The following is a 19,349-nucleotide window of genomic DNA, read 5'->3' as shown; positions in this document are numbered from 1 at the left end:
CAGCAATAGTATGGACACTAAGGATGAATGAAATTTAAGTTAAAATATTCTTATTTATTAATACTGTTGTTGTTTTTGAATTTTATTTTATTTTTTATACAGCAGGTTATTAGTTATCTATTTTATACATATTAGTGTATATATGTCAATCCCAATCTCCCAATTCATCCGACCACCATCACCCCCACCACCACTTTCCCCGCTTGGTGTCCATACGTTTGTTCTCTACATCTGTGTTAGGTCATTTGTAGAGACGTGGATGGATCTAGAGACTGTCATACAGAGTGAAGTAAGTCAGAAAGAGAAAATCAGATATCGTATATTAACGCATATATGTGGAATCTAGAAAAATGGTACAGATGAACCAGTTTGCAGGGCAGAAATACTGCTTGTTGAGTAGAAAGATAATTGCCTGAAAGTGTGCTCAATTTATAAGGGTAACCATTAAAAGAACAAAATTAGACATAAAACTGTAGAAAACTAGGTAAATGGAAGGAAGAAAATGAGAAAAATGAAAAAGGGAAATGTGTGCTATAAATAACAAAATAATAATATAGAAATAAACATATATTAATAATCACAATTCTGTAAACAAATAAAACCAGTTAAATGATTTTTAAACACACTGCAAGAGCAGTGTTTTTACATGCTTGCTCAGCTCTGATTCTTTTGCTCTTCTGTGATGACAAACAAGACAGTGAAGCTTCTTGCTCTTCTGTCTGCACAGTCTATTATATGTTGTTCTCTACATTCTCTCTTCTCTCTGGAAAATAACCATCCTTTAATATACCAGGAAAACGTGTATTTTTTTTTTCAGATGGCTGCTTAAGTATCATATCTTTCTGAATTAGGATGCCTCATTTAAAAAAAGAAGTTTCCAAAGGAATTAATAGACTATTATTATCTGGGTACTCTAAAAGCTACTTACTCCTTATTTTCCAGGTCACTTTAGTGTCTCTCATGAAAAATACTGATAGATGTATTCAGGAAGGGAAGGCATTGTGTTAAAATAGGAAAAGTGGTTTAGAACATAATTCATATGGAAAATGTACCCTGTAAGAGTCTCTCTCTACTGTCAACCATGCTTGGAAATATTTTGTGTATGGCATATATACTAATAAAAATAAGATGTATTTCATATGGCCGACATGTGGGAAAATAAAATTTATTAAATGTTATAGTGAGTAAAAACTTTAAGCTGAAAGAATTATTCATGAATTGTGTGGAAGAAAAGACTATCTCAACAAGAAGAAGAGAGGGAAGGACCACTATGCAGCCTTACTGTAGAAAATAGGGCATGAGATTATGTAGGAGAAGGTTTAATTTATAGATGACTTAGATTTTACACAGCCCTCATAATTGAAGTTGCTTCAAGTATTGAATATGATGCTCATTTTCCCACTATTGTGGTTTCAGTGGGTATAAATAAAATATGAAGCAGCCTCCCTTTTCTTCTCAGAGGCAGTCACGAAATGGAAAGATGCCACAGGAGGCAGTTGTCCACACTATCTTTGGGGCTATGGTGGTTGAGGGCTCAGAACCATTACTGCTGCCCCCTCACTCAACACACACTTCTGTTGCCATAATTCAAAAAGAAGTAACAGTCCAGTTCTGATCATGTCATTTTCCCATTGATGATTCTTCTACGACTTCTTGTTGCCTTTGTAATAGAGGTCTATATCCTATATTATAAATTGTATATCCTTTAACATAAACTGGCCTCTTACTAACTCCCCAAAGGCATCCAGAGCTTTTTCCCCACTGCTTACCGACATTAAAGCAGAATGATCAAATTTCAGTTCTCAGAAAACTCAGCCCATACAGCTTTCAGAAAATTCACATACTGTTATTACTGCTATACATTTTCTTATTATGGTCTAACTCCAATTTATCTATCACAAATCAAATTGGAAATGAAGAAGTCTTTCTGGAATACTAGACTAGATTAGGTTTCCTATTAGAAGCTTTCATATCACTTTTACTTCTCCATTAGATAATTGACATGATTATAATGAAATAATTAACATTGTAAATTTTTACATGACTTTGTTCCTGTAATGAGATATGAGCCATGATAAATATAAACATATTTCTTTTGTTTAGTATTCAGCATACTTTGTCATACAGAAATAATGTAATTATATTTAAATACTTCTTAAAAGTGGGCATAATGATACTTCCCTCATGTCGTTGCTGTGAGATTAAATAACAAATAAAAAAGCCCACTAATAATTTGACTGACACTTCATGTATGACCATAGCATCATGTAACTTAAGTCTCACAGTAACTCAGTTTGTCAGGCATTTACTCATTTTTTACACATTAAAAAATAATGTATCTCAAACAGTTTTATAATTATTTCAAGGTCATAAAACTAGCACATTTCTATTTTACTCTAAGTATATACTCCTTTTTCTTGGTTACAGCTTTATTAACTATAATTCACAAATCATACAATTTACCCACTTAAAGTATATGTCAGTGGTTTTTAGCATATTCACAGAGTTGTGCAACCAATACTGCAGTCAACTTTACAGCTTTTTCATCACCCCAAAAAGAAATTCCATATCTTTAGCAGTCATCCCTTATTTTCCTACAGTGAGGCAATTAATAATCTACTTTCTCTGTCTATGAATTGGCCTGTGCTAGACATTTTATATAAATGCAGTCATGCAATGTATGGCCTTTGTAAGAGGCTTGTTTCACTCTGCATAATGTTTTTAAGGTTCACCTATAGTGGAACATGTATCAGTACTTCATTCCTTTTTATTGCCAAATAATATTCGATCGTGAGGATTTTATTATCCAGTCATTAATTGATGAACATTTGTATTGTTTCTACTTTTTGGCTATTATGAATAATGCTGCTGTGAAGTTTATATGCAAGTTTTTGTGTGAACATGGTGTTTTCATTTCTCTTGAGTTAAAGTATATACTCTTTATATCATTTATAATCATAGCATTTTATCCATTATTTCATTTTAGGAATTATTTGTGACTTTTAAATATCATCCCCCTTATTATTTTTTTCATTAAAATGACTATCAGTCCTTAACTTTTCTCAATAATTAGCATAGTTGCTAAATGCTGGATTAATGAATTCTGTACTGTTTGGAAAGTAATTCATACAACTTTGCATAGATTTATGGAACTTATCAGGAAATTAAAGCAAATTAATAAAATATTTCTCTATGACTCACTCCGCGTAACAGTGGCACTAGATGTGTCTTGTCTTTAACACTATCTGAACATGTATAAGCTAGAACTTCATATTAATTGTATAAGGATATTTTAAACATATTAACATATTATGTATTGGAGATTATTGGAGGTTTCAGTAAAATGCTCAGCTTGGGCTATACGGGAAACCAGATATCAGATGCATCAGTGAGTCACACATGGCTTCTGTAGCTCTAATCATATATACCTAAAACAAACACAGTACCTTCCTGTATGTCTGTCTTCATAAATTTATTATGTCTGTCTTCATGGTTTTACATCATTTTATAGCTAATTTGTTTTTAAAATCATGGGGAGAAAAACCAACATCTCTAACCATTTTCAAATATAATCTGATATTTTCATGTACTTTCCATGGTGTCATAGTTTCACTTGTTTGTACCTGGTAACTACAGTTGATTTTGAGCTGTTCATTCCAGAGTTCTTCAAAGGCATTATTTAGATTTGTTAGGAAAAAAATACCCCATATTTCAAATATATTTTTGACTTTGAAATTTACTGAACCTCATAATTATTTTTAAAGTTTAAAACTGAATTTATAGTAGATCACATTTATACATTTAAAGGTCTCCGTGGTATTCTTCAAGCCCATGAACAGAATGATTTTATCTTAACTAGGCACTGTTAATTTCACTGCAGTGATTAATAAACCCTGTCACTATGCATTTATAAACCTGCTATTCCAGGGTTGCATTTATTGCTTTCCTGTTTTCAATGTGCCTTTTCATAGGAGCAGTTTAACAAATGTTAAATTTCAAAGACACATAATAGAAAATTACAGACATTTAAATGATGGATGCTAATTTGATCCTTATAAAACGTCAGGTAAATTAAGGTCATGTCTATAGAAGACAGTCATTCTAAGCTAAATTTTATTGTTAGATAATAAATATGTCTCCCCTCTTATACCCTACCCATACAGTTATCTACTCAGAATTTAATGTAGTTTTTTTTAATAGATCTTTTTTGGAGTATAATTGCTTCACAATACTGTGTTAGTTTCTGTTGCACAACAAAGTGAATCAGCCATATGTGTACATATATCCCCATATCCCCACCCTCTTGAGCCTCCCTCCCATCCTCCCTATCCCACCCCTCTAGGTCATCGCAAAGCACTGAGCCAGTCTCCCTATGCTATGTTTCTGCTTCCCACCAGCCAACAATTTTACATTTGGTAGTGTATATATGTTGATGCTACTCTCACTTTGCCCCAGCTTCACCCTTCCACTCCATGTACTCAAGTCCATTCTCTATATCTACCTCTTTATTCCTGCCCTGCAACTAGGTTCATCAGTACCATTTTGTTTTTTTTTTTTAGATTCCATAAACATGCGTTAGCATATGGTATTTATTTTTTCTTTCTGACAGACTCTAGGTCCATCCACCTCACTACAAATAACTCAATTTCGTTTCTTTCTATGGTTGAGTAATATTCCATTGTATATATGTGCCACATCTTCTTTATCCATTCATCTGTCAATGGACATTTAGGTTGGTTCCATGTCCTGGCTATTGTAAATAGTTCTGCAGTGAACATTGTGGTACATGTCTCTTTTTGAATTATGGTTTTCTCAAGGTATATGCCCAGTAGTGGAATTGCTGGGTCATATGGTAGTTCTATTTTTAGTTTTTTAAGGAACCTCCATACTGTTTTCCATAATGGTGTATCAACTTACATACCCACCAACAGTGAAGGAGAGTTCCCTTTTCACCACACCCTTTCCAGCATTTATTGTTTCTAGATTTTTTGATAATGGCCATTCTGACAGCTGTGAGGTGATACCTCATTGTAGTTTTGATTTGCATTTCTCTAATAACTAGTGATGTTGAGCATCATTTCATGTGCATCTTGGCCATCTGTATGTCTTCCTTATGGAATGTCTATTTAGGTCTTCCACCCATTTTTTAACTGGGTTGTTTTAACTAGATTGTTTTAACTGGATGGTTTTTAACTGGATTGTTTTTTAACTAAATTGGTTTTTTGATATTGAGCTCCATGAGCTGTTTGTATATTTTGGAGATTAATCCTTTATCTGTTGTTTAATTTGTAAATATTTTCTCCCATTCTGAGGGTTGTCTTTTTGTCTTGTTTACGGTTTCCTTTGCTGTGCAAAAGCATTTAAGTTTAATGAAGTCCCATTTGTTTATTTTTGTTTTTATTTCCATTACTCTAGGAGGTGGGTCAAAAAAGATCTTGCTGTGGTTTATGGCAAAGAGTGTTTATCCTGTGTTTTCCTCTATGAGTTCTATAGTGTCTGGTTTTACATTTAAGTCTTTAATTCATTTTGAGTTTATTTTTGTGTATGCTGTTAGGGAGTGTTCTAATTTCATTCATTTACATGTAGCTGTCCAGTTTTCCCAGCACCACTTTTTGAAGAGGCTGTCTTTTCTCCATTGTATGTTATTGCATCCTTTGTCGTAAATTAGGTGACCATATGTGCATGGGTTTATCTCTGGGCATTCTGTCCTGTACCATTGATCTATATTTCTGTTCTTGTGCCAGTACCATACTGTCTTGATTACTGTAGCTTTGTAGTATAGTTTGAAGTCGGGGAGCATGACTCCTCCAACTCCGTTTTTCTTTCTCAAGATTGCTTTCACTATTCGGGGTCTATTGTGTTTCCATACGAATTGTAAAACTTTTTGTTCTAATTCTGTGAAGAATGCCATTGGTAGTTTGATAGGGATTGCATTAAACTTGTAGATTGCTTTGGATAGTATAGTCATTTTCGCAATATTGATTCTTCCAATCAAAGAACATGGTATATTTCTCCATCTGTTTGTGTCATCTTTGATTTCTTTCATCAGTGTTTTATAGTTTTCTGAGTGCAAGTCTTTCACCTCCTTAGGCAGGTTTATTCCTAGGTATCTTATTCTTTTAATTGCAGTGGTAAATGGGAGTGTTTCCTTAATTTCTCTTTCTGATTTTTCATTGTTGGTGTATAGGAATGCCACATATTTCTGTGCATTAGTTTTGTATTCTGCAACCTTACCAAATTCATTGATTAGTTCTAGTAGTTTTCTGGTGGCATCTTTAGGATTTTCTATGTATAGTATCATGTCATCAGCAAACAGTGACAGTTTTACTTCTTCTTTTCCGATTTGTATGCCTTTTATTTCTTTTTCTTCTCTGATTGCTATGGCTAAGACTTCCAAAACTATGTTGAATAAGGGTGATGAGAGTGGACATTCTTGTCTTGTTCCTGATCTTAGTGGAAATGCTTTCAGTTTTTCACCATTGAGTTTGATGCTTGCTGTGGGCTTATCATATATGGCCTTTATTATGTTGAGGTAGGTTCCCTCTATGCCCATTTTCTGGAGATTTTTTATCCTAAATGGGTATTGAATTTTGTCAGAAGCTTTCTCTGCATCTACTGAGATGATCATATGTTTTTTATTCCTTAATTTGTTAATGTGTTGTATCACATTGATTGATTTGCATATATTGAAGAATCCTTCCATCCCTGGGATAAATCTCACTTGATCATGGTGTATGATCCTTTTAATATGCTGTTGGATTCTGTTTGCTAGTATTTTGTTCAGGATTTTTGCATCTATGTTCATCAGTGTTATTGATCTATAATTTTCTTTTTTTGTGTTATCTTTTTCTGGTTTTGGTGTCAGGATGATGGTGGATTCTTAGAATGAATTTGGGAGTTTTTCTCCCTCTGCAATTGTTTAGAAGAGTTTGAAAAGGATCAATGTTAGGTCTTCTCTAAATGTTTGATAGAATTCTCCTGTGAAGCCATCTGTTCCTGGATTTTTGTTTGTTGGAAGATTTTTAATTACAGTTTCAATATCATTACTAGTGATAGGTCTGTTTATGTTTTCTAATTCTTCCTGGTTCAGTCTTGGAAAATTGTACCTTTCCAAGAACTTGTTCATTTCTTTGTGGTTGTCCATTTTATTGGCATATAGTGATTTGTAGTAGTCTCTTAAAATCCTTTGTATTTCTGCAGTGTCATTTGTGATTTCTCCTTTTTCAGTTCTAATTTTCTTGATTTGCATCCTCTTCCTTTTTTTCTTGATGAGTCTGGGTAAGGGCTTATCAATTTTGTTTATCTTCTCAAAGAACCAGCTTTTTGTTTGTTTGTTTTGCAGTACATGGGCCTCTTACTGTTGTGGTCCTTCCCGTTGCGGAGCACAGGCTCCGGATGCACAGGCTCAGTGGCCATGGCTCACAGGCCCAGCCACTACACGGCATGTGAGATCCTCCCAGACCGGGGCATGAACCCGTATCCCCTGCATCGGCAGGCGGACTCTCAACCACTGCGCCACCAGGGAAGCCCCAATAACCAGCTTTTAGTTTTACTGATCTTTATTATTGTTTTCCTTATTGCTATTTCATTTATTTCTGCTTTGATCTTTATGATTTCTTTCTTTCTACTGATTTTGGTTTTCTCTACTCTTCTTTCTCTAGTTGTTTTAATTTAGGGTTAGATTGTTTTAGATTTTTCTTGTTTCTTGAGGTGAGATTGAATTGCTATTAACTTCCCGCTTAGAACTGCTTTTGCTGAGTCCCATAGGTTTTGGGTCATCATGTTTTAATTGTCATTTGTTTCTATGTATTTTTTAATTTCTTCTTTGATTTCTTCAGTGATCTCTTGGTTATTTAGAGCACACTGTTTAGCCTCCATGTATTTGTGTTTTTTACAGTTTTCTTTTCCTGTAATTGATTTCCAATCTCATAGTGTTGTGGTCAGAAAGGACGCTTGATACAATTTCAATTTTCTTAAATTTTCCGAGGCTTGATTTGTGACCCAAGATGTGATCTATCTGGAGAATGTTCCGTGTGCACTTGAGAAGAAAATGTATTCTGCCACTTTTGGGTGGAATGTTCTATAAATATCAATTAGATCTATCCGTCTATTGTGTCATTTAAAGCTTGTGTTTCCTTATTTATTTTCTGTTTGGATGATCTGTCCATTTCTGTAGGTGGGGTGTTAAAATCTCCTACCATTATCGTGTTACTGTCAATTTCTCCTTTCATGGTTGTTAGCATTTGCCTTATGCATTGAGGTGCTTCTATGTTGGGTGCATTTGCATGTCAGTAGCATTATATTCATATAAACATTTATAATTGTTATATCTTCTTCTTGGATTGATCCTTTGATAATTATGTAGTGTCTCTCCTTATCTCTTGTAACAGTCTTTATTTTAAAGTTTATTTTATCTTATATGAGTATTGCTACTCCAGCTTTCTTTTAATTTCCATTTGCATGGAGTATCTTTTTCCATCCCTTCGCTTTCATTCTGTATGTGTCCCTAGATCTGAAGTGGGTCTCTTGTAGACAGCATATATATTTGTCTTGTTTTTGTATCCATTCAGCCAGTCTGTGTCTTTGGGTTGGGGCATTTATTCCATTTATATTCAAGGTTATTATCAGTATGTATATTCCTATTACCATTTTCTTAATTGTTTTCGGTTTGTTTTTGTGGGTCTTTTTCTTCTCTTGTGTTTTCCACCTAGAGAAGTTTCTTTAATACTAGTTGTAAAGCTGGTTTGGTGATACTGAATTCTCTTAACTTTTGCTTGTCTGAAAAGCTTTTGACTTCTCCATCGAATCTGAATGAGATCCTTGCTGGGTAGAGAAATCTAGGTTGTAGGTTTTTCTCTTTTATAACTTTAAGGATATCCTGCCACTCCCTTCTGGCCTTCAGAGTTTCTGCTGAAAAATCAGCTGATAACCTTATGGGGATTCCTTTGTATGTTATTTTTTATTTTTCCCTTGCTGTTTTTAATAGTTTTTCTTTGAATTTAATTTTTGTTTGTTTGATTAATATGTGTCTTAGTGTGTTTTTCCTAGGATTTATCCTGGATGGGACTCTGTGCTTCTTGGACTTGGGTGACTATTTCCTTTCCCATGTTAGGGAAGTTTTCATCTATAATCTCTTCAAATATTTTCTCATACCCTTTCTTTTTCTCTTCTTCTTCTGGGCCCCCCATAATTCGAATGTTGGTGCATTTAGTGTTTTCCCAGAGGTCTCTGAGGTTGTTTTCAATTATTTTCATTCTTCTTTCTTTATTCTGCTCCTCGGCAGTTATTTCCACCATTTTGTCTTCCAGCTCACTTATTCATTCTTCTGCCTCAGTTATTCTGTTATTGATTCCTTCTAGTGTATTTTTCATTTCAGTTGTGTTGTTCATCTCTGTTTGCTTGTTCTTTAGATCTTCTAAATCTTTGTTAAACATTTCTTGTATTTTCTCAGTCCTTGCCTCCATTCTATTTCCCAGATTCTGGATCATCTTTACTATCATTACTCTGAATTCTTTTTCAGGTAGATTGCCTATTTCCTCTTCATTTATTTGGTCTTATAAGTTTTTACCTTGCTCCTTCATCTGTGACATATTGTTTTGCAGTCTCATTTTTTTTTTTTTTTTTAATGAGTTGGATTGTTTTCCTGTCTTACTGGTTGTTTGGCTTGAAGCTTCCAACACTGGAGTTTGTAGGCTATTGGGTAGAGCTGGGTCTTGGTGCTGAGATGAGGAACTCTGTGAGACCTCATTCTGATGCATATTCCCTGGGATCTGAGGTTCTCTGTTAATCCAGTGGTTCAGACTTGGAACTCCCACTGCAGGAGCTTCAGCCCATCCCCAGGCTCATGAACCAAGATCCCACAAGTGGTGTGGGTTCTCAAAAACAAAGACAGAGAACAATAACAAAGTTAAAAATAAAATTAGGCTAGGAAACTAACAGATATGTTAGAAAGAATATAAAAATAAAAATATAGATGAATCAACAACTGGAAGGTACATCAGTAGCACAATTTTAAAAAGGAGGAGGGAAAAGAAAAAAAAAGGGGGGGAAAGGCCTTGGCTGTGGAGGGTGGGGCCTAAGCAAGGGCGAGGTTTAGGCTGTGGGCAGGGCCTATGCTTAGGCCCTACAGGGGTGGAAAAGGCCCTGGGGGCTGTGGAAGGTGGAGCTTAGGCTCAAGGAACAGAAGGTACCCAGGCGTGCCCCCCACCCCTGGTCTCAGAGGGCAGGGGACCTCACCTGGGAGCCCAGTAGGCTCCCTGGGCTCAAGTGGGCAGGGCAAATGCCCTCCTCTCCTCTCTTGCTCCTCCGGTCTTGAAGGGCCCCTCCCGCCTGCCTCTCCTGATCTCCCCAGCCTTAGGGGCGCAGATCCTGTCTGGCCTTCACTTCTCCTCCCCCCCTCAGTCTTCCTACTTCCTACCAGTTCTTTGGGGGTCCTACTGGTACTTTGGGGTTCCTCCCATCTCCTTAGGCTTCAGAGTCCCCCACCAGAAGCCAGCAGTACCCTAGTTGTGGGGAGAAGCTAACTCTGCATCTTCCCACACCACCATCTTGGGCCCTTTTCAAATGTAGTTTTTAAATAAGCATTAGATATGACTAAGTTGTTCTTATTACTCAAACAATTACTTAAACTTACTCAAACTTACTCAAACAATTACTTAAACAATTGGATAAAATGTTCTAAAATAATAGAATGATGTTGAATAACCTCACAACAACACACATAGGTCAAAAAACTTTTCCCACTTTACCCATAGGAAAAGTCTGGCATAAAGAAGTTACAGCAACCTGGTGAAAGTGATGAAATACAACTTCTAACCAATGCCAGCTCCAAACTCATCAACATAAAATGAACAATTCCACTACTAAAACGTTGTATTAGTTATATATGAATATAATGCTACTGACATGCAAGTAAAACAATGTGAATGTGTCCCAATAGAAGTCGTATTTATAAATGGTCATCTGCAGCCTTTGTATAATTAATAATTAGCAATTACTGTCAGTTTACCACTTTATTTGGGGCTTAATTAAAACCAATAAAGTTAAAATATATACTCTAGGGCTATGATCTAAACTCTTATTAACAAAATAAAATTGAAAAATATTTTGAAAATATTTTGGAAAAATATTTTCAGTCATATTCTGTTAATAAACATTTCATGTCAATTTTTATCCAATTAAAAATTTTTATATTGTCATTATATCTATTTTAGATTTTTTTAAAAGACACTATTAAAGAAAATTAATCAAACAATTATGTTACTAGGTGAAAGCACATATCTGGAGAGATTTTAAGAAAAAGGAGTGAAAGAATCAGAGAAGAAATGAGTAACAGCAAAAACAAATTGGACTCAGTGATAACCTATGAATGTACTTCTAAGGAATCACACAATATTGTTTCTCAAATAATTCAAACAACAGATATTAAAAATGTTCTGGAGACTTCTCTGTTTATTCTTACTGCATGATATTTAAAATATATACACTTTTGCAACTTAATAGGTGAATTAAATAATTTTTTCATGACAAAACCAAATGGAATAATTTTATCTTCAAGTTCTGAATATTACAGAGCCAGAATACTGACAGATGGATACTTCAGGTTATTGCATGTGTATGCATATGTATATTTTATCATGGGAAATTTGATTTTTTTAAACCAATATGAGAAAATTAATTCCATAAAGAAAATGTTTCTATAAGTATATTTTACTTTGTATGCTACATTTTCTGGAACATACTGATCAATGTAAATAGTTATATAGTGTCATCAGGTTAGTTTTTTCCTGGTTAAAAATATTATAAGGCTAAAAGTTTATACTATTCATTGGACACACTCGTGTTTGAATATGCACTTTAGGAAGAATCCTATATAAAGTAAGTGGAATTTTTCTAGAATATCATCAGTTTCTCTACACTAAAACCAAGATATAATCAATAGTCAATATAGTTCATCCATTAATTAAGTTTGAATTTGAAGTAAAATATGAAAATCCAATGTAGATTGTTCAATTTATCTTGTCTATTCTGGCAGTTTAATGAACTTATATTCATAATTATGAAATGGAATACTATAAGCATATTCTCAATGTTAATCAGTGGTGTCCCAGGATATAGCCATGCCCCTGGTTTAGTCTGAGTTCTCATTCAGAGAGATAAGTTGATTTGGCTCAAACATTTATCTCTCTGAAATTGATCTCTGTTTACTTCACAGAGGGATACAACATACTCTTCAAGTATTTGTAAGAAAAGATTTCTACTGATCTAAATGATTTTAGTTTTAATTTAGTTTTCATGTTTTCCATATATACCTAAATATATGGTTAAATTAGTTGATTTGTTTAAATGGACCAAGATCCTGATATTCACAAAAGATCTCTTCTTCATTAAAATATTAACATAAATTGTTCACCTAAATTTTAAAATGTATTATTTTCAAAAACGTATTTTTAATCTATGTAAGTTACCATTAAAGTATTCTAAAAACAAAAATATAAAATAAGAATATAGGGCTTCCCTGGTGGCACAGTGGTTGAGAGTCCGCCTGCCGATGCAGGGGACACAGGTTCGTGCCCCGGTCCGGGAAGATCCCACATGCCGCAGTGACTGGGCCCGTGAGCCATGGCCGCTGGGCCTGCACGTCCGGAGCCTGTGCTCTGCAACGGGAGAGGCCACAACAGTGAGAGGCCCGCGTATGGCAAAAAAAAAAAAAAAAAAGAATATAATTTGATAAATAGAAAGGCTGCTATATTGAGAGTATTCATGGGAGATAATGAATAACTAGTAATAACCAGGGTTTTATTTTTTCAGATTTTAGTTTATTTAAATATTTTATAAAATTCTTGTCATCTGATATGTGATTTCAAAGATGTAGAACATGTACACTTTGTACATTAATTAAATGGTTAGCTTTCAGTTTGATTTATTTATAAACCTCAATGATTTTATCAAAGCAGAACCTTCCTTCTTCATACCTCACCATAGGAATAAAACATAACTAAGGAATAGCTAATCACAGAGAATACTGTCAAATTGACTAGTCATGTTCTCAGATTTAGTAAATATTTGTTTTAGAAGAATATGTTTAGAGACCTTCTGTGTAACAACAAGAATAAACAACTTAAAAACTGAAGACACAAGAGCTTTTGCTCTTTTCATTATGAAATCTCTTGTCTGCCTAGCTTGTGTGGCTCATTAAAAAGGACCCCTAAGGATGGTTTATACAAGTTGTACTAGTTTTTTCAGTCTTTAAAGATTGAAATAATACATTTTGAAAATAGTGAGATTATTTTTTTTTATTTAGTCTCAGTATAAAGGAACACAGAAGCAGTATCAAGATAAAGGAGTGTCTTGCTGTGTTTGTTTATATTAAACATTTTCAGGAACTAATGAATAGGCTTTTTAGGAAGAGGGCATTTGAAGTCAGAATTTTTATATTCAAATATTAGAAGCCAATTTAATTCACTTAGAAAAATAAAGGGAATTTTAAAGCAGGCTAATTAGTAGTCTAGAATCTATGACACTGATGGAGAATAGAACTTAGATAAACATAAAGTAAGGTTGGCAGAGTTGAGACACAGGCATTGGAATGTTGTGCTTAGGATGTTGCCCCTAGCAAAATCTACAAATACCAAATACTATGGTCCCTGGAAATGTCAACATAGGAAATGATACGGGGATCTGGGAATAGTGTTTAACAAATCCTGCAACTTTGTGTGCATCTCTCAAAATGTAGAATCTCAGTAGAAAGCACCTTGATGGTCCATGCATAGAGCCCATCCTTATATTTTGAAAGAGAGGATGGGGCACTTATAGTTCCTTATAAATCTCTGTAGAGAAAAGTAGTTACTACCTGATACCAAAGTCTCCTAGTGGTTATGCTTTTTAAAGTTGTTTTTATTGCCATGTTTTTAATATAAGCCACTTTTTAATTGATTATGAAATAACAACTAAGCATAACTAAAAATGTGTTGACTGTAATATTTTGGAAAATGTGAATCATACTGTTTAGAAGACTGGAAGTAACTTACATTTTTAACTTTCCAACTTCTTCTGTCACTTTTTGTGTGTGTGTTTGTTTTTAATTAATTCATTTCCTTGTTGCTTATTTATCTTATACATAGTAGTTTGTGTCTTTTAATCCCATGCCCCTATCTCCCCCCTCCCCCCTTCCCTTTCTCCACTGGTCACCTCTAATTTGTTCTCTTTATCTGTGAGTCGGTTTCTGTTTTGTTATATTAATTCATTTGTGTTATTTATTAGATTCCACATATAAGTGATAACAAAGAGTATTTGTCTTTGTCTGACTTATTTCACTAAGCATAATAACCTCTGGGTCCATCCACGTATTGCAAATGGTAGAATTTTATTTTTATGGCTGAGTAGTATTCCATTGTACATACATACCACATCTTCTTTATCCAGTCATCTGTGATGGACATTTAGGTTGCTTCTGTATCTTGGCTATTGTAAATAATGCTGCATTGGAGTGCATTTATCTTTTTGAATTAGTGTTTTTGTTTTCTTCGGGTATAGTCCCAGGAGTGGTACTACTGGATGATATGGTAGTCCTATTTTTAGTTTCTTGAGGAAAATCCATACTGTTCTTCATAGTGGCTGCACAAATTTATATTCCCACCATCAATGTACTAGCACTCCCTTATCTCCAGTTTGTTATTGGTAGACTTTTTGATGATAGCCTTTCTGACAAGTGTGAGGTAATATCTCTTTGTGGTTTTAGTTTGCATTTCTCTGATGATTAGCAATGTTGAGCATGTTTTCATGTGCCTCTTGGCCATCTTTATATACTCTTTGGAAAAATGTCTATTTGGGTCTTCTATTTTTCAATTGGGTTGGTTAGATAGATAGATAGATAGAGAGTTGTGTGAGTTGTTTATATATATATATATATATATATATATACACACACACACACACACACACACATACGTACATATGTATATTTTTTGGATATTAACCCCTTTTGAGTCATATCATTTGCAATTATTTCTCTCATTCAGTAGGTTGTCTTTTTGTTTTCTAGATGGTTTCCTTTGCTGTGCAAAAGCTTTTAAGTTTAATTAGATCCCATTTGTTTATTTTTACTTTTGTTTCCTTTGCCTTAGAAAACAGATCTTAAAGAATTCACTACAATTTATGTCAAAAAGTGTTCCATCTATGTTCTCTTCTAGGGGTTTTATGGTTTCAGGTATTACATTTAGATCTTTAATCTATTCTGAATTTATTTTTTGTATCTGGTGTTACAGAATGTCCTAATTTCATTCTTTTAGATATAGCTGTCCAGTTTTTTCCAGCACCACTTATTGAAGAGACTGTCTGTTCTCCATTGTATATCCTTGCCTCCTTTGTCATAGATTAATTGACCATAAGTGCATCGGTTTATTTCTGGGCACTCTATTCTGTTCTAGTGATTTGTGTGTCTGTTTTGTGCCAATACCATGCTGTTTTAATTACTATAGCTTTGAAGTATAGTCTGAAGTCAAGGAACATGATACCTCTAGCTTTGTTCCTTTTTTCTCAAGATTGCTTTGGCAATTTGGGGTCCTTTGTAGTTCCATATAAATTTAAGTTTATTTGTTCTAGTTCTCTGAAAAAGGTTATGGGTATTTTGATTGGAATTACATTAAATCTGTAGATTGCTTTGGGTAGTATGGACATTTTAACAATATAAATTCTGCCAATCTATGAACGTGGGATGTCTTTCCATTTCTTTGTATTATCTTCAATTTCCTTCATCAGTGTTTTACAGTTTCAGAGCATAGATCTTTCACCTCCTTGGTCAAGTTTATTCCTAGGTATTTTATTCTTTTTGATGTGATTTTAAATGGAAATGTTTTATTGCTTTCTCTTCCTGATAGTTTATTATTAGTATTTTGAAGAGCAGCAGATTTCTGTATATTAATCTTGTATCCTGCAATGTTACTGAATTCATTTATTAGTTCTAATAGTTTTTTGGTGGAGACTTTAGGGTTTTCTATGTATAGTATCATGTCATATGTAAATAGTGACAGTTTTACTTCTTCCCTTCCAATTTTGATGCTTTTTATTTCTTTTTCCTTGTCTGATTTCTGTGACTTGGACTTCCAATGCTATGTTAAATAGACATGATGAGAGTGGGCATCCTTGTCTTGTTCCTGATTTTGGAGGAAAACTTTCAGCTTTTCATGGTTGAGTATGATGTCATAAATGGCCATTATTGTATTGATGTATGTTCCCTCTATACCAACTTTGATGATTTACTTTACACACACACACACACACACACACACACACACACACGCAAAACCCTTTTCAAAAGAAACCTTATTACAGAAAATGATATAGTACATGGATAATTTCATAAATATTCAGGTTTAAAATTGTCTAGGAATCAGGACACTGGAATTTATGAAGATGGTTAGTTTCCTGGAGTTGTACCTAAAGAGACTTTATGTCATATAGTTTCAAAAGTTCAACCCATTCTAATTTCATCAATATGTAAACTGTAAAGAGAAGATTAATGAATTATTCAAAGTATTGGAATTATTATAACTACATATTTTTATACATTTTTCAGTTAATGGGCATTTGGGTTGTTTCCAGTTTGTAGCCATTTTGAATAAATCTGATATAAATATTGATATACAAGTCTTCATTTAGACATATGATTTTGTTTCTTTTGGGTAAATATCTAGTAATTGATCATTGGGTCATATATTAAGTGGGTGCTTACAATAATGCCACCTATTTTCAAGAGAGGCTGTACCATTTTACATTCCCACCAGCAATGTATGGGAGTCCAGTTTCTCTTTACTTTACATTTGTGTGGTTTTCAGAGAAATCATCTGAAATTATTATGTGTGACTTCAAACTTCCTTTAGTTTCTCTTCTTTTAGTCATAGGTATTATATTAGTAGTATTTTCAAATTTCTAAACTTTAATCTTTCCTCAAAGACAGATGCCACTTTTTTTTCACCTTTCTCACATTCTCTCTCTTTCATCTTACTATTAAATAAGCATCACAAGAAAATTTTTAGAGATTTTCAAAGAAAGCACCTTGTAAATAAGAGGACACTTTGTAACCTTCAGGGCTTTCTGGGGACAAAACTTTTACGTAAATGAGATAGGTAATCTTTCATCTGTTTCCTCTTCTCCTTTTTAATAATATTAACTCTGAAAGAACGTCCTCGACTGTAGGTGATTTCACTTGTCTCTTAAAAGCAAATTTTAATTGTTTTTTATAAAGAAGGTTTTTAAAATATATATATTATGTGTTAATTGCTTCTCAATATAAGGATTTTTTAAAATAGAGAAATGTAAGACAATTTTAAAGTATATAAATCCAGAAGAAATCAGGAAGGTTGGAAAGCTGCAACAGTTCTTTTTACTTTCTAATACTAGTTGTTTTCACATTTCTTTTTTTGATGTGGAGTAAAAACTGAGGAAAAGAAAAATGGACCCTTTGTATTTAGGTGAAGTAAAAATGAATAAATCCAAGGGAATAAATTCTCTAAATAAACTTAGAAAAAAGCACATTTAAAAAAGCATATTTTATTCTTATAAAGCTTTAAAAATTATTTAACATATTTGCAGTCAGATTGCAGCTGAATACACAGCATGTCAAACTTTAACTGAAAACATTTTTTCTTATTAATATATAAAATGATATTGAAACTTAGAATTCTTAAGTTTGATTAAAATGACTTACTTTTTCAATTGAAAAAATACATTATATAAAATAAGTATTTGGCATTTTCAGTAAAATTTGGGTAAAAGGTAATGACTGAGAGCCTACAAAGATAAAAATAAGCTATACCAGAGGTGGAAATATTGCATTGTTCTAGATGTAAAAGGTAAAAAGAATTAAGTGTTCCTTAAAAGGAATAAACATGGGAAATGGCTCTTTAAACTAGAATCAATGTTAGGTTGATATAATGAGTTGAATAGTGTCCCCCTAAAAGTAATGTCAACCAGAAAATCGGAACATGATCTCATTTGGAAATAGAATATTTGCAGATGTAAGTAAGTTGAGTTCCCACTGTATTTGGACAGGCTCTAAAGCCAATGACTAATGTCCTTTTAAAAGAAGATATGACACACAGAGAAGCACACAGATACAGAGGAGACAGAGACACAGAGAGGAAAGCAATGTGAAGAGGAGACAGAGATTGGAGTGTTGCTGCCACAAGACAAGGAACACCAAAGATTGCCAACAACCACCAGAAGCTAGGGGAGGGACGGTTTCTCCCTCACACATTCCAGAAGAAACCAACATTGACAGTGCCTTGACTTCAGACTGATGGTCCCCTGAACTGTGATAGAATAAATCTCTGTTGTTTTAAGCGAAGTCTGTGATAATTTGTTATAGCAACCCTAGGAAATAATGTGTTTGGGAAAAATTGATAGAGATGGCCCATTCAACAATAGATTTAATGGCATCAAAATGGACACTCAAAAGATTAAAATACTTGATGTATTCAAGAAGATAATTTGACAAATCAAATACCCAAATATGCTCCACTTTTACTCTCCAGAGTTTATAAAATGAGGTATTCTCACAAGAGCACTGGGGTTGAAAGCTCAGACCACTAGAAACAGATACACTATTGCTTCCACTTTTAACCAGGGATCTCCACCTTTCTCTATAAAGTATTTATCGTCTTAATATTCCGTAAAGGGTAGCTACTATCATTCACATGTACAGCACAGCACTGTACTAAGGGGGTTTACCCACATCATTTTATTTAAGCCTCGGAGCATCCCTATGAGATAGATATTTTTTGTGTTTATTTTAAAAATAAGAGTGGGGAATTAAAACAAAAAAGGACTTTAGTAACTAACATATCGCTATTAACTAGAATAATTTTATGAAAATCCTGATATTACTCCAAGATCTGTAATGTAAGAATAATGGGATTGCTGTTAATATAGTACAGGAATAAAACAATAGAACTAAAAGGTAAAAAGGTGGTAAAATAGATACTTGACCAATTATACCTTAAGAAGATAGAGATATAGGTCGACCTATATTTGATGAAGTCAAGAAATTAAAGTAAAATACTGCCTTAAAAAGAGAATTAGAAACAAGTCAAAGAGTGAAATTTAAAAAACGAAAAACAAAACTTATAAAAATTAGAATAGTATCACTTTCACTTCACGGCTAGTAAGAATTTCATAAGATACCAAAGCATGTACATAAAAAAAAGAATTCACAATAGTAAAATTTTCAGAATTTTGCATTTTTAAAAAAAGTTAGTGCAGAAAATTTTACAAACCCGGATTAAGATATTTTAACAAAAAATTAATACTCAGAACACGTAAATAAATTTAAGAAGTCTATAAGGAAATAA

General features: G+C 33.6%; 1 long non-coding RNA gene across 1 annotated transcript in view; it reads left to right on the top strand.

The window, feature by feature from the left end:
• The first annotated feature begins 12,509 nt into the window (after nucleotides 1-12,509).
• The window catches only part of LOC125963903 (uncharacterized), a 114,370-nt gene continuing 107,530 nt past the window's right edge, over nucleotides 12,510-19,349 (top strand). The window contains exon 1 of the long non-coding RNA XR_007476334.1: nucleotides 12,510-12,565. This is a non-coding gene — a long non-coding RNA (uncharacterized LOC125963903). The remainder of the gene's footprint in view (nucleotides 12,566-19,349) is intronic.

The sequence above is a fragment of the Orcinus orca genome, chromosome 3 (genome assembly GCF_937001465.1).
Source record: "Orcinus orca chromosome 3, mOrcOrc1.1, whole genome shotgun sequence".
NCBI classification, from domain to species: Eukaryota; Metazoa; Chordata; class Mammalia; order Artiodactyla; family Delphinidae; genus Orcinus; species Orcinus orca.
This window is presented reverse-complemented; position numbering and strand designations above follow the sequence as displayed.